Here is a 15470-nt window from a genome sequence, read left to right on the forward strand (position 1 = left end):
TCTTGTCTGCATTTGGTGAAGTGGAAATAGCTACGTTTTCTCTGCATTTTTATTTAGACACTGCAGTGAGAAACATTGATTCTAAAGGATTTTTTAGCTTTTAAAGAAAATTTAAACGGATGGGTTAGAAACCCTACAGTTCACTTGGAGACATCTGTCAGGTGAAGGTGATGTTTAACCAGTTGATCTGTTTGCACAGTCTAAGTTGGTTCAATACAAATGTTTAATTTGAAGAGATGGTAATCGACGTGTAACTTCATGTGGCAAGTTTTGGTACAGGTGGTTGGTATGAGTGACTCCGAGCAGCTGTCCTTAAATGGGAATTTCATAATAAGGACTCCTTAAAACAATTCAAACTGTTACAAAGAATTGTGATCATCATTCTCCTTTGTTCAGTTAATTTGTTTTTATTATCCCCTGCTCCCTCCTTTGATTTGGGTCAGTATATCAGGTTCTAGGAATGCCACCAGTGCCACATAACACAAGGGCTACCAACGGCGTTGTTGGGATTATTGGTTTAAAAGAGTTTGTATAGAAATGTGTAGGGATACTGTAATAAATTCAAGGAGGACTCTGTGTCAACAGTATTTGTTGATTTGAGTCTTGTCCCGAGCTCGAGGGGCCAAGTGGCCTATTCCTGCTCCTATTTCTTATATTCTTATGTTCCAAACCAGGATCACGATACAGTAGTACCATCATCATTCATGTTTAAACAAACCCTACTTGAAAAATTGAGCACAATGGCAGCGGGTAGCCTGATCTTGGAAAAGGGATAAGAATTCCTTACAACATGCCTCTTGTGCATTTAATAAAAGATTGCAATTCTTTTACCTCAGTACATGATTGTTAAAATTTCAGATCTCGCCCAAAGCATTTAACTGTTTACAACAAAATAGCAATTTCATAAGTAGATTAACTTTCCTATGAACGCAAACCGGCAACCGTGCCGTGGAACGAATGGTTATCGCTTAACCACATATATTGTATATTGTGCAGGAGACCACCTGGGTTGACGGTTGCAATCTCCTAGTTGCTCTGAATAGTACCACTCTGTCAGACTGTTATCATTCGAGGCTAAAAATTATTATTTATATAAGTAAGATAATGGCGTAGAAGCAGGAAGACCCCACTGATGGTGCGAATACTTACACAAAGATGAAACCAGTATGGAGGTGGCGAGGGTGTGGGGGTTAAGAAAACTTCAGTGTATTTAATACACAGCTTGATCATTTGCAAGACTCTTGGAAGAAAGTCTTTCATAGATTTCTCGATGCAAAATTAGTACATGTAATTTCTAAGTTGACAGGAGAATGAAAATGTCGAATTGAGCAACTGAAACAAACTGAAAGATGATGTGTCGAAAATCCTATTGTGTATTCCCAGCCCAGAGGGCCTCTGAATAAAGATTGTCAAGTTCAAAAATCCTCCTTATTCTTCCTACCAAAATGTAGCACCTCACACTATATTGAATTTCATTTGCCAATTACACGCCCATTCTGCAAGTTCATTAATGTCTTCCTGCATTTTGTCGTAGTCTGCCTCTGTATTAACTACACCATCCAATTTGGTGTCATCTGCAAATTTTGAAATTATACTTCTGATTCCCGAATCGTTTATGTAAATGGTGAATAGCAGTGCTCCCAGCAGCATTCCCTGTGGAACACCACTTCCTACCTTCCACCAGTCTGAGCAACTACCTTTAACCCTGTAGTGTATGTACCTTTAAGAGGAACTATGTTTTTGAAGCCCCTGTATACTGTAGTACCAGTAGTGACCACTCGGGTATATAAGCCTGTGTAGCGTCTTGTGTAGTTAGTTCACCTCCAGACTTTGTTCAGTAAACACTTGTTAAATCAACTCCTGCATTCCGTGTCTCCATTAACACACGGATCTAACAGTGGCGACAAGTTAGAAACGAACTTACCTGCAATTCGGCAGCACCTCAAGGGGATCGATTCCTCGACGAAGGTCGAAGCCAGAAGCAAGAAAAAATAAATAAATAAATAACTCGAAGAAACTCGAAAACGAGGGCCAGGCTTGGTCTCCAGTCTGTGGTTTCCCCAGCTAAACGGGCTGGTGGCAGGTAGTGCACTGATCCTTCCTGGGCTGCGGCGGGCTAGAGCTCGATCGGGTGGCTCTGCAACGGGGCCGGGAAGCAGAAGCAAAGAGAGAGGGTGGAGCACTCGGGGCGCGTCCGGTGCTGCAAAGCAGGTCGGCGTTCGGACCGAGCAGAGGGAGGGGAAAGTCCCAGAGGGTCCGCTCCACGACGGGAACGGTTCTCCAAGTAACGGAGAAACTATTGAAGCGATGTATAAAAAAAAATAGAAATACCGCGAAAAACTGCAGGTCGCAACGGGAACCGCGGAGAACAGCGTTGGCAGCGGCGGGAGGCGCCATCTCAACTCGGGGAAGAAAGAAAAGCGCGGGAGGCGCCATTTTGATCCATCGGGGACGGAGGAAAAGCACGGGAAGCGCCATTTTAGATTTTCAAGATGCCGAAGACTGGCAATATTACTGCTTTCGATAGTGATATAGAAGTTTGGACCACATGTGGAAAGAGTGGAGGTATATTGCAAGGCGAATGAAGTAGCGGATGATAAAAAGGCATCGGTACTTCTAAATCTGATGGGCGCAAGGACATACGGGCTGTTACGAAACTTGATCACTCCAGCCAAACCGATGGACAAGAATTTTAAGGAGATTGTTGATACCTTACAAGAGCACTTAAACCCAACACCGCTGCTGATAGCGGAACGATTCAAATTCTTCAGGAGGAATCAGCACAAGAATGAAAGTAACGCTGATTACCTCACCGAATTACGAAAGCTGTCAAAGCACTGCCAATTCGGGGCAGGACTGGCAGATTCTCTACGAGACAAATCCGTCTGCGGTCTCCTAAGCGAAGGAACACAGAAAAGACTACTTTCTGAGAAAGATTTGACACTGGACAAGGCTTTCAGTGCGGCTGTATCATACGAAGCAGCAGCAAGAGGAGCTGCAGAGATACAGCAAAAGCCACAGGACTTCGGCACCCATGAAATGACACGGGGATTCGAGAGATGTTATCGCTGCGGCAGATCCACCCATGACCAGAGGGACTGCTGGTTCAAGGACAAAGCATGCAGGCAATGCGGAAAGATGGGATACATTGCACGTGTATGCAGATCTGGAAAGAAATCCGCTGACAGTAAAAAGGTCTAAGGAAAAGTACAGAAAGGTACAAATGATGACGGACAGTAGCTCCGAAGACCAGAAGAGCGATAGCGACTCCGGAAACAAGAGACTAAGCTGTCTCAAATTACATAATGTAATTGCCAAAGAAGATTACCAGACCATTTGGGTTACCCTCACGATAGCGGGGTCCCCAGTCAAAATGGAGCTAGATACAGGATCAGCCCTGACCGTCATGAGTCGACGGGATTACGAGCGGCTATTTCCGCATATACCTTTGAAAAGACACATCCATTGTCTTGAAGACATATACGGGGCAGAAAGTATACCCCAGAGGGAAAATAAGGGTGCCTGTTGTATACAACGGCAAGGAAATACAGAAGTTGTATTTATACGTTCTGCAAGATGGTGGTCCACCGTTGTTGGGACGTGAATGGATCAGAAAGATACGTTTAGACTGGCACTCCATTCAGGCACTGACGGTGACCAGTAAGAAAAAAATGATGATGACGTCATACCTGGACGATTAAAAGAAATCTTGGCTAACACCAAAGTAGTGTTTCAACAGGAACTAGGAACCCTGAAAGGTGCCACCGTCTCAATAAAAGTGGAAGATGCAGCAATTCCCAAGTTTTTTAAGGCAAGGCCGGTGCCATACGCAATTCGTCCAGCCGTCGAGGCAGAGCTGGAGAATTTGGAAAATGCAGGCGTGTTATCCAAGGTAGATTGGAGCGAGTGGGTAACACCCATCGTCCCGGTCATGAAGAAAACGTTGAATAATGATAAATCTGAAGAACAGAGAAAAGTTCGCATCTGTGGGGACTTCAAGGTGACTGTAAACCCGGTTCTTCACACGGCACAGTATCCTCTTCTGAGGATAGAAGATATTTTCGCCTCACTATCCGGAGGGAAACGTTTCACCAAAATTGACTTAGCACAGGCATATCTACAGATGGACGTTGAGGAGGTCTCTAAAAAGTATCTCACGATAAACACACACAAAGGCCTGTACCAGTACAATCGACTGGTTTTCGGAGTGGCATCAGCTCCGGCTATCTGGCAAAGAGCTATGGAGCAAGTCCTGCAAGGGATTCCGGGGACTCTGCTACCTAGACGACATCCTTGTAACAGGAGAAAACGACAACGAGCACCTTGCCAACTTGGAGCAGGTGCTCACGAGGCTGAGAGAACGGGGCCTACAAGCAAATTGCCCCAAGTGCGAATTTTTCCAGAAACAAATATCATATTGTGGCCATGTAATTAACGAAGAAGGGTTGCATAAGTCACCTGAAAAAATTGAAGCGGTCGTAAAGGCCCCAGCGCCTGAAAATGTCTCACAATTAAGGTCGTTCCTGGGATTAGTAAATTGCTATCATAAATTTTTACCAAACTTGTCGACGGTTCTGCACCCGCTTAACGCACTGCTACAAATGGGAGTAGTTTGGAAATGGAGCGAAGACTGTAAACGTGCCTTCCATAAATGCAAAGGCTTGATCACGTCCAGGGAAGTGTTGGCTCATTACAACCCATCACTGCCAATCAGACTGGCGCACGATGCATCCCCTTACGGCGTGGGAGCCGTATTATCGCATAGATTCCCTGATGGCTCGGAGCGGCCGATAGCTTTTGCGTCACGCTCATTGAACTCAGCTGAGCGTAACTATGCCCAGATCGACAGGGAGGCACTCAGCCTGGTGTGGGGGGTGAAGAAATTCAACCATTACCTACACGGACAAAAATTTACCTTGTTGACTGAGCATCAACTCCATCTCCATATTCAACCCTAAAAAGGGCGTTCCCGTTATGACCGCAAAGGCTACAGAGGTGGTCCCTTTTCCTAGGGGCACACCAATATGACATAGAATACAAAGGAACAAAACAGCATGGGAATGCTGACGGGTTATCGCGCCTACCGTTGCCAACGGTGGAAGAGGCGCCTACAGTGGACCCAGTGGAGATGTTCCACTCGACCATAGTGGAATGTCTACCGGTGACAAATTCTACCATTGAAAAGGAAACGCGAAATGACCCGACTCTCTCTCTCTCTCTCTCTTCTCTCTCTCTCTCTCTCTCTCTCTCTCGAGAGAGAGAGAGAGAGAGAGAGAGAGAGAGAGAGAGAGAGACTACGATTTAACGGTGAAGGGATGGCCAGCACATGGCGAACCACTGTTGCCAGCATTCTCGCAAAGAGAACAGCTGTCAGTGTGCCGAGGAACCTTGATGTGTGGATCCAGAGTGGTGATTCCACCCAAACTCCAGGATAGAGTGCTAAAGGAGCTTCACGAGGGGCATCTGGGTGGAGTGAAAATGAAGAACTTAGCCAGAGCGTTTGTGTGGTGGCCAGGTATCGATGGAGACATCAAAGAAATGACCAAGAGCTGTCTAGGATGCCAGAAGGTCCAAAACGCCCCACCACAAGCCCCTCTACATCCATGGGAGTGGCCCTCATCTCCATGGCAAAGGGTACATATCGACTTTGCTGGTCCATTTATGGATTCAATGTTCTTAATCGCGGTGGATGCACACTCCAAGTGGCCGGAGGTAATAAAGATGTCCTCCACCACCACGGAAAAAACCATCACAGTATTAAAGACCATATTCGCCAGGAATGGGCTGCCTGAACAGATCTGTTCTGATAATGGACCGCAATTTGTATCCGAAGAATTCAGGAAGTTCTTAAAAACAATGGGGTTAAGCACTACACGTCCGCCCCATACCATCCCGCCACCAATGGATTGGCTGAAAGGTTTGTCCAGACCTTCAAGAAGGCCATAAAGGCCATGGGTAATGAAGACATAAATCTACAACATAAGGTAGATAACTTCTTGTTTGCGTACAGGAATGCAACACGTGGTTACAAACCAAACCCCCGCCAGAAGACTAAGATGCCGGCTGGATTTGGTCAAGCCAAACGTCAGAAGGGATGTAGAGAACCGGCAATTTCAAAGCATGAATGAAAGGCCAACTAGAACCTTCCAGATAGGTCAACCAGTTTTGGCCCGGGACTACCGTACCGAGAAATGGCAGCCTGGAACTATTTGCACACGACTAGGACCGCTGATGTATACCGTGGACATTGGAGAAAGCATAATAAGGCGCCATGCTGACCAGATCATGGAGTCATCCGAAAAAGGACAACCTACACCACAACTCTATACACCTAGTGATGAAGCAGAGATACCCATAGTATCTACCTCCGATCCGGTGATACTGGAACCAGATGAACCCGACACTGGCATTGAAGCCGAATCGACCTTGCCAAAAGAACCTACTACACCACCGAAACCTACTACACCACCGAGGCGTTATCCGGACCGAGTCAGGAAGCCTCCAGAGAGACTGAATTTGTAATTGATTAACTTCAGCAAATGTGTATATTATTGTTCTTGTAAAAATGTTATTTAATGATTACTTAAAATGTTATGTACTATTTATCTACAAGGGGAGGAATTGTAGTGTATGTACCTTTAAGAGGAACTATGTTTTTGAAGCCCCTGTATACTGTAGTACCAGTAGTGACCACTCGGGTATATAAGCCTGTGTAGCGTCTTGTGTAGTTAGTTCACCTCCAGACTTTGTTCAGTAAACACTTGTTAAATCGACTCCTGCATTCCGTGTCTCCATTAACACACGGATCTAAGAAACCCCTACTCTCCCTTTTCCGTTTTGTAGCCACCTTGCGATCCATTTTGCTACTTGTCCCCTGACTCCACATGCTCTGACCTTAGCCCTGAGTCTACTATGCGGTACCTTATCAAAGGCCTTTTGGAAATCTAAATATATTACGTCTACTGTGTTACTTTTATCTACACTTTCTGTTACTTCAAAGAATTCTGTAAGGTTGGTCAAGCATGACGTTTCCTTTGCTGACTGCTCTTTATTATGTTTTCAATTTCTGCATGTTCTTCTATTACATCTTTGAGTAAGGATTCCATTATCTTTCCTACCACAGACATTAAGCTAATTGGTCTATGATTCCCTGGACTTATCCTATCTCCCTTTTTAAATATAGGAATTGCATTAGCTGTCTGCCTCTGGCACTATTCCCTTTTCGTGTGTGCGCCTGTGCGTCCCCAACTTCTTTTAACATGCACAGATGCAATCCATCCAGACCAGTGGTTTTATCCTCTCTAAGTTTGATTAGTTTATCAATTATCTATTAACTGTGAACACGTGAGACACAGTTTCTGCATCCTGGCTAATCTGCAGATCCAAGAGCATCTTAACTCTAACTGAAAGTTTTGTGGGTCAGGTGTGTTTGGGGTGAGCAAGTTCAAATCTTCCAGTAATTAGATATTTTGTTAAAATATTAAATTCTGAGTGAAATGTTGAAAATGTAATATTTGTGATAACTTGTCAAGCAGTGACCATGTTTAATATGTGAGTGGATGTGTGCCTTCTGGGATGTCATGCGATGCAGTATGTAGTACTTTTAATACAGTAAATAAAAATGTTACTTCAAGGCATTTTTTACGATTAATCTTTACTGAAGGCTGCTGAGTCACAACCGTGCATTAAGTTTCCACATAGCCTGGAGCCAAGTAAAGATTGCAAATAAGATTTATGTGTATAATGAGCTTTGTAGTGGAGCAGCATGTTTATCTTACCATTAGAATATCGGAGATTTCAATTTGATGGACCTGAGGGTTGCTGATTATTTGTGTGACTGATCAGATTTTTGGACAGGTGATAAATGGAAGGAGGCTCATTGTTGACAATTTGTGAATTTGGGTTTGGTTCGTCTCACTCTCCAAGACTGGAAGAACCTGTTCTATGTCCTGGACCCTAAAAAAAATCTATATGCCAGCGGATTAGTATCTTCACTCTGATGGAGTCTTGCTTCGCTGGGGTAATTGTGATTTGCCAGTTGCGTGTTGTAGATACAGATATATTTTCGTTGTTCTGAGAGGGCATTGCAAAGAGATGGGGAAAGACAGCTGAAGGGTCCACTAGCGATGGAGAGGGGAGTGCACAGGAGCTCAGAGTCAGAGGACCGATGGCTATGAGCTGGAACATAGGGTTGGAGGAGGTTGTAAAGGGTAAAGCTGTATATGAGCAAAATTGGTGGGGGGAGGGGGGCAGGGAAGTAAGAGATAAGAACATAAGAAATAGGAGCAGGAGTAGGTCAATCAGCCCCTCGAGCCTGCTCCGCCATTCAATAAGATCATGGCTGATCTGATCCTAACCGCCAATCCACTATCACAGAACCATCTCCTGAATCTAACAGAATTAGACACACGAAATAGGAGCAGGATCAGGCTACACGGCCCCTGGGCCCGCTCCGCTACCCACAGGGCCATGTCCGATCCGAACCTAGACTCATGTCCAAATTCCTGCCCGCTCCCCGTAACCCTTAATTCCCTTTACTTCTAGGAAACTGTCTATTTCTGTTTTAAATTTATGTAATGATGTAGCTTCTACAGCTTTTTGGGGCAGCATATTCCATGGACCTACCACCCTCTGAGTGAAGTAGTTCCTCCTCATCTCAGTTTTGAAAGAGCAGCCCCTTATTCTAAGACTATGCCCTCTAGTTCTAGTTTCACCCATCATCGGGAACATCCTCCCCGCATCCACCCGATCCAACCCCTTCACAATCTTTTATGTTTCAATAAGATCGCCTCTCATTCTTCTGAACTCCAATGAGTAGAGTCCTAATCTACTCAACCTCTCCTCATATGTCCATCCCCTCATCCCCGGGATTAACCGAGTGAACCTTTGTACTGACTCGAGAGCAAGTATGTCCTTTCTTAAGTATGGACACCAAAACTGTACGCAATATTCCAGGTGCGGTCTCACCAATACCTTGTACAACTGAAGCAATACCTCCCTATTTTTATATTATATCCCCCTAGCAATGAAAGCCAACATTCCATTGGCCTTCTTAATCACTTGCTGCACCTGCAAACTAACCTTTTGAGTTTCGTGCACCAGGAACCCCAGATCCCTTTGTACTTCAGTACTTTCAAGTTTCTTGCCATTAAGATAACTTGCTCTACGATTTTTCCTGCCAAAGTGCATAACCTCACACTTTCCAGTATTGTATTCCATCTGCCAAATCTCTGCCCACTTACTTAGCCTGTCTATGTCCCCTTGCAGGTTTTTTATGTCCTCCTCACTCACTACTTTCCCTCCCATCTTAGTATCATCTGCAAACTTTGATATGTTATACTCGGTCCCCTCCTCCAAATCGTTAATATAGATTGTAAAGAGTTGGGGACCCAGCACTGACCCCTGCGGAACACCACTAGTTACTGATTGCCAGTCTGAGAATGAACCATTTATCCCAACTCTCTGCCTTCTGTTAGATAGCCAATCCTCTATCCATGCCAGAATATTACCCCCAATCCCGTGATTTTTTATCTTAAGCAATAATCTTTTGTGTGGCACCTTGTCAAATGCCTTTTGGAAGTCTAAATACACTACGTCCACTGGTTCCCCTTTATCCACCCTATATGTTACTTCCTCAAAGAACTCCAGCAAATTTGTCAAACATGACTTCCCCTTCATAAAACCATGCTGACTTTGTCCTATTAAATTATGATTATCCAAATGTCCTGTTACTGTCTCCTTAATAATGGACTCCAAAATTTTACCTACCACAGATGTTAGGCTAACCGGTCTATAGTTTCCAGCCTTCTGTCTACTGCCCTTTTTAAATGTTACATTAGCAGTTTTCCAGATCTTTTACTCATCTGATTAACTTGATTGCATTCTTCGAAGTAACGATGAGGGTTGATGAGGGTAGTGCGGTTGATGTGTATATTGACTTCAAAAGGCTTTTGACAAAGTACCACATAATAGACCTGTAAGCAAAATTAAAGCCCATGGGATTAGAGGGTCAGTGGCTGTGTGGATGGGACAGAAAGCAGAGAGTAGTGGTGAACGGTTGTTTCTCAGACTGGAGGGAAGTGTGCAGTGGTGTTCCCCAGGGGTCGGTATCAAATCAAATCAACTTTTATTGTCATTGTTAGTGCACTTGTGCAGTACAACGAAATGTAGGCTTGCGGCTCCCGAGAGTGTACATTTGGATTAAGACATTTAGACATTCAACGTACATTTGGCTTGTAGTATATTAACATAAATATGACCATAATAAAGTGCATTGGCAGATGTGCAGGCTTTAGAGTTTATTTGTGGAGTTCAGTAGGATGACAGCCCTGGGAAAGAAGCTGTTCCTAAATCTGGTCGTACGGGTGCGAATGCATCTGTAGCGTCTCCCAGATGGTAGGAGGGCGAACAGACTGTGGCTGGGGTGGGTAGGGTCTTTGATGATGGACCGTGACCTCCGTAGACAGCGTTTCTGGTATATGTGCTCTATGGTCGGTAGCCGGGTGCCGGTAATGCGTTGGGCAGTTTTGACTACCCGCTGCAGGGCTTTCCAGTCATAGTAGCTACAGCTGCCATACCATACTGTGATACAGTTTGTCAAGATATTCAGGTCACTGCTCTTTTTGCTATATATTAATGACCTGGACTTGGATATGCAGGGCATAATTTCAAAGTTTGCAGATGATACGAAACTCGGAAATGTTGTAAACAATGAGGAGAATAGTAACAGACTTCAGGAGGACATAGACAGATTGAAATGGGCAGACACATGGCAGATGAAATTTAACAGAGAAGTGTGAAGTGATACAGTTTGGTAGAAGAATGAGGAGGGGCAATATAAACTAAATGGTACAATTTTAACGGGGGTGCAGGAACAGAGAGACCTGGGGGGTGTGTCAAATATTTGAGGGCCTTCAGTTTGTGCAGAGACTGGAGGAGCTGGGGTTGTTCTTAGAGCAGAGATGGTTAAGAGGAGTTTTGATAGAGGTGTTCAAAATTATGGAGGGTTTTGATAGAGTAAATGAGGAGAAAGAGTTTCCAGTGGCAGGAGGGTCGGTAACCAGAGACACAGATTGAAGGTGATGGGTAAAACAATCCGAGGGGTGATGAGGAAAACATTTTAAGCAGTGTGTCATGGTGATCTGGAACGCACTGCCTGAAAGGGCGGTGGAAGCAGTTTGAATAGTAACTTTCAAAAGGGAATTGGATAAATGCTTGAAGGAAAATAATTTACAGGGCTGTGGGGAAAAAACGGGGGAGTGGGACTAATTGGAGAACTCGTTCAGAGAGCCGGCACAGGATCGATGTGCCGAATGGCCTCCTTCTGTGCTGTATAATTCTATGATTAAGAATTAAGTTCTTCCGTACAAACAAACTTGTAAATATTTATAAATGTACAATTGGAAGCTTGTTCATTTATTCAGTCACCCATGGTATGGGTACTCATGGTGGGAGAGTATTTTGCCTCCAAAAAGCATATGCTGTTGTAGAGGAAATTGGCAAAGAAATAAGATCTTTGGAAAATCTGATTTGTTAATTAATAGATATAAAAGATCCCATAGCAATATTTGAGGAAGAGCGGGGCGTTCTCTTGGTGTCCTGGCCAATATTCTTCCTTCATACACCACCACCCAAAATGGTCATTCCTCCCATTTGCTGTTTGTGGGACGTTGTGTGCAAAATGGCTGGCACATTTATCAACATAACAGTGGCTACATGTTCAGCATGCATCACAGACAGTGAATTACTTTTGCATGTGTTAACGGTGCTACATTAATGCAAGTTATTTTTCTTGCTTTAGTGCAGTTTGTAAAGTGTGTGGAAGGACGCCTTCAAAAACAGACAGTAATGGTAAGCACCATTCGAGTAAAGTCAGTGATATTTTTGTAGGTGCCTGCAGCGATAAAACAGCCAGTACCAGGTGTTTCCAGTAACTGCTTCTGCTATCGGGATCGTGTTCAGTGGATCTAACTGTTGTGAGGCACAGCTGGTCTATTGTACATGTACCCAGCACTTTGTTGCTTCTTGTTACCATGCATCAAAGATGGTGTATCCATTAAAAAATAATTTGTAGGAACATTGCTGTGTAAAACCATAAAAATGCCCATTTAGTCTTGTGAAAATGAGCATTGGATTATACAGTAGTCGGGTTACATTTCATTTAGAATACTAAGCGCTTATATTTTTGTAAGTTTGTATGTTTTCGTCTGATCGAAGGGAACTATAGGCTGTCATAACGGTGTCCTTCACACTGTCCTCCAAGTCTCCATCCCTCATTGAAAGGATCTCCCTTGGTTAAACATACCCTTGTATGTTTTGCATGGAGCGGGTGAATTGGAATTGTTGCCAGATTTACAGAAACATTTTTGTGCGCATCAGTGACCAGATTCCACTTGAATTGGTGCTGACTTAGTACAGTCACTTCACTTGTAGTTAAATGTAAGAAGTCACACAACACCAGGTTATAGTCCAACAGCTTTATTTGAAATCACAAGCTTTCGGAGCGCTGCTCCTTCGTCAGGTGAAGTGGAGAAATGCATAAAGACACAGCTTATATAGTCAGAGAATAATGTCAGATGTTTACAGGTAATCTTTCTAACTGCCATTTATCACACCTCGGCAGAGAGATAATCACAGCAATCAAAGGTGTGAATGGTGTCCAAACAGGTCAGTCAGGAAAACATTACATCAAAGAACAATGAGGTGGGGTCACAAGGGGTCAAATGTTGCAGATGCTGGAGTCTGTATGAAAAACAAAAAAACAGACAAAAAACATTTTTTTTGCTGGAAATCACAGCAGGTCCGGCCGCATCTGTGTAGAGAGAACAAGCCAATGACGACTCGAGTCTGGATGACCCTACGTCAGGTGGGGTTACATGTAGCGTGACATGAACCCAAGATCCCGGTTGAGGCCGTCCTCATGGGTGCGGAACTTGGCTATCAGTTTCTGCTCGACGATTTTGCGTTGTCGTGTGTCTCGAAGGCCGCCTTGGAGAATGCTTACCCGAAGATCGGAGGCTTTCCAGCAAAAAAAATGTTTTTTGTCTTTTTTTGTTTTTCATACAGACCCCAGCATCTGCAACATTTGACCCCTTGTGACCCCACCTCATTGTTCTTTGATGTAATGTTTTCCTGACTGACCTGTTTGGACACCATTCACACCTTTGATTGCTGTGATTATCTCTCTGCCGAGGTGTGATAAATGGCAGTTGGAAAGATTACCTGTAAACATCTGACATTATTCTCTGACTATATAAGCTGTGTCTTTATGCATTTCTCCACTTCACCTGACGAAGGAGCAGCGCTCCGAAAGCTTGTGGTTTCAAATAAAGCTGTTGGACTATAACCTGGTGTTGTGTGACTTCTTACATTTGTCCACCCCAGTCCAACTCCGGCATCTCCACACTTGTAGTTAGGCAGCATAACTACAGTCATTGCCCTTGTTTTGATTTTGGCGCACACAGTTTCCCTCAAGCTTATCAAGATTCCGTATTTTTGTATAATTTTGAATGCGGTCCTTTGGGGAAATCCTGCATTCCATGTCAGAAATTCCAATCTACAAATTGAGTAATCAGTTTAAATAATACAAAGCAGTAGAGATGACAATCTGTACGGCAGACAGTTTTCAGCAGTGCCAAGGACATGATCTTTGTTTAAAAGTTGTGTGTCTTTTAAGAACAGTTCTTGAAGTTGTGTGGTTTAGGAAATGAAATCTACTACTAGCCTGAGCTTGCCTCTCATTCTGGTGCAGTGCCGTATTCCTTTTCTTTTTAATTCCGTACCTTAACAATGGACCAAGTGTCTCAATCCAAGGCTCTGCTTGTCTACGTGGGTAAGGAAGTGGGCCTTCTAATTTACTTGCCAAACTGGATTTATTCATTATTAGGCAAAATAATCTAGCAAGTGTTTGCTATGGTGTCTTGAAAGCTGACACGTGCCTCCTGTTTGGACGCTGTCTGCCAGAATCAAAACGAAACTCCTGTTCTACATGTTCAGTCGTGTGAGACGCATTATAGTATAACTAGGCCAGAGTGCCTTTATCAGATTCTCGGAGCGTGTGACTTAAAGCTGACAATTTGTTATTCCGGAGACTTACTTTTATAGTGCATCCTTTAATTCCAACACTTGATGATTGTACTTTCACTAGAATAGTGGCCATGGGTACATGTTCTGTCGTGTTTATAAAATGATACATAATTAATGGTAAAGAAAGTTTTGAGTTTTGAAACTTTGTGCTTTATCTAATAAAATTAGCAATAAGTTTCAATTGCTAGTTGTGTGTCCCAAAGGATTTGAGCGTCGAGTATCTCTCCAGATTAAGTTTCTCCCCTATTTCAGTTCTAGTAATATCTGGACATCTAGCAGACTGACTTCTGTTTGTGAATGGGGTCATTAAGGGAAGCCTTATTGTTGGTTTCAACTATTAAAACAAAACGAGTTTAACTACAGCGGGTATAGTGTTTACATTAATTTTTTCCCCCATTTTTGTAAAGTGTGTAGAGAGTTGACTAGAATAGATCAGGGCAGTGCTAACATTACTATGGTGATTTGGAAGGGAGGTATTAAATAACTCAATGATGCCCTTATTGTATGTTCTTTTAAGATCCTGTTGTAGACAAGATTACGATACTCTTTCCTCACGGGTACAGCTCAAGCAGGGTTTGCTCCCCATGTGCATTCCACCCTGTTCTAACTGGTGGATTGTGCTTTTTGTAATAGTACACATATCTCAATAATGGACTGGACTCTTGATATGGCTGCTGGTCTCCCAAAATCCAAACTAAAGCAGCAACAGTATAAAAGTACCTCAAGTGCCCAGCTTAGTGGACTGATCTTTACCTTTTTTTGTTCTCATCATCATGGAGAAGCACCAGCTTCTGTTTGGCATCTTCACCCACTACCACTTGTGGAACAGGGTCGAGGGGATGAATGGCCTACTCCTGTTCCTGTATTCCTAGTATCACTGTGCATCACCAACCTTCCTAGATTAGAGTTCTTCAAGGTAACTATTTTACAAATCCTTGTATTCAGTATGATTTGAGCACCGCCTCAGAATTGGATGCAGTTGAATATTCATTTTTCAAAGGAACATTAAATGGTCTCGTCTCGTTTTGAATCCCTCTTAATGTCTCTTCACTTCTCTTGTTCTCTCCCAGCCCTGCCTTTCGATCTATTTCATTTCCTTTCCAGTTTTGACAAAGGGTTCGACCCGAAACGTCGCCTCTATTTTCTCTCCACGGATGTTGCCTGGCCTGCTGAGTTTTTCCAGCATTTTCTGTTGTTATTTCGGATTTCCAGCTTCTGCAGTATTTTGCTATCGCATTAAATGGTTGAAGTTGAACTTCTTGAATGGAGCAACTAACATGAATCTAAATTTAGCCTTTGAGGCTTGGTTGAGGCCACATACAGTAAATAGATGGTTAGAAATTAAACTGGGAAATGACTCTAATTCTAGATGTCAGTCATGGATG

At 43.5% G+C, this 15470-nt stretch overlaps 1 protein-coding gene across 16 annotated transcripts in view; it reads left to right on the forward strand.

Annotated features, from left to right (window-relative positions):
• Window positions 1–15470, forward strand: part of ppfibp1b (PPFIA binding protein 1b) — a 208810-nt gene that overhangs the window by 15740 nt on the left and 177600 nt on the right. Inside the window, exon 1 of one of the 16 annotated variants that reach the window (XM_086009672.1) lies at window positions 14911–15001. The exons of the other annotated variants lie outside the window; for them this stretch is intronic. The gene's annotated coding sequence lies outside the window, so the exon portion shown is untranslated. Of the gene's footprint in view, window positions 1–14910; window positions 15002–15470 lie in introns of those variants that run through there. 16 annotated transcript variants of the gene reach the window in all.

This window comes from Somniosus microcephalus, chromosome 16 (assembly GCF_052327205.1).
Source record: "Somniosus microcephalus isolate GS21.2 chromosome 16, FLI_Smic_1.0, whole genome shotgun sequence".
NCBI lineage: Eukaryota > Metazoa > Chordata > Chondrichthyes > Squaliformes > Somniosidae > Somniosus > Somniosus microcephalus.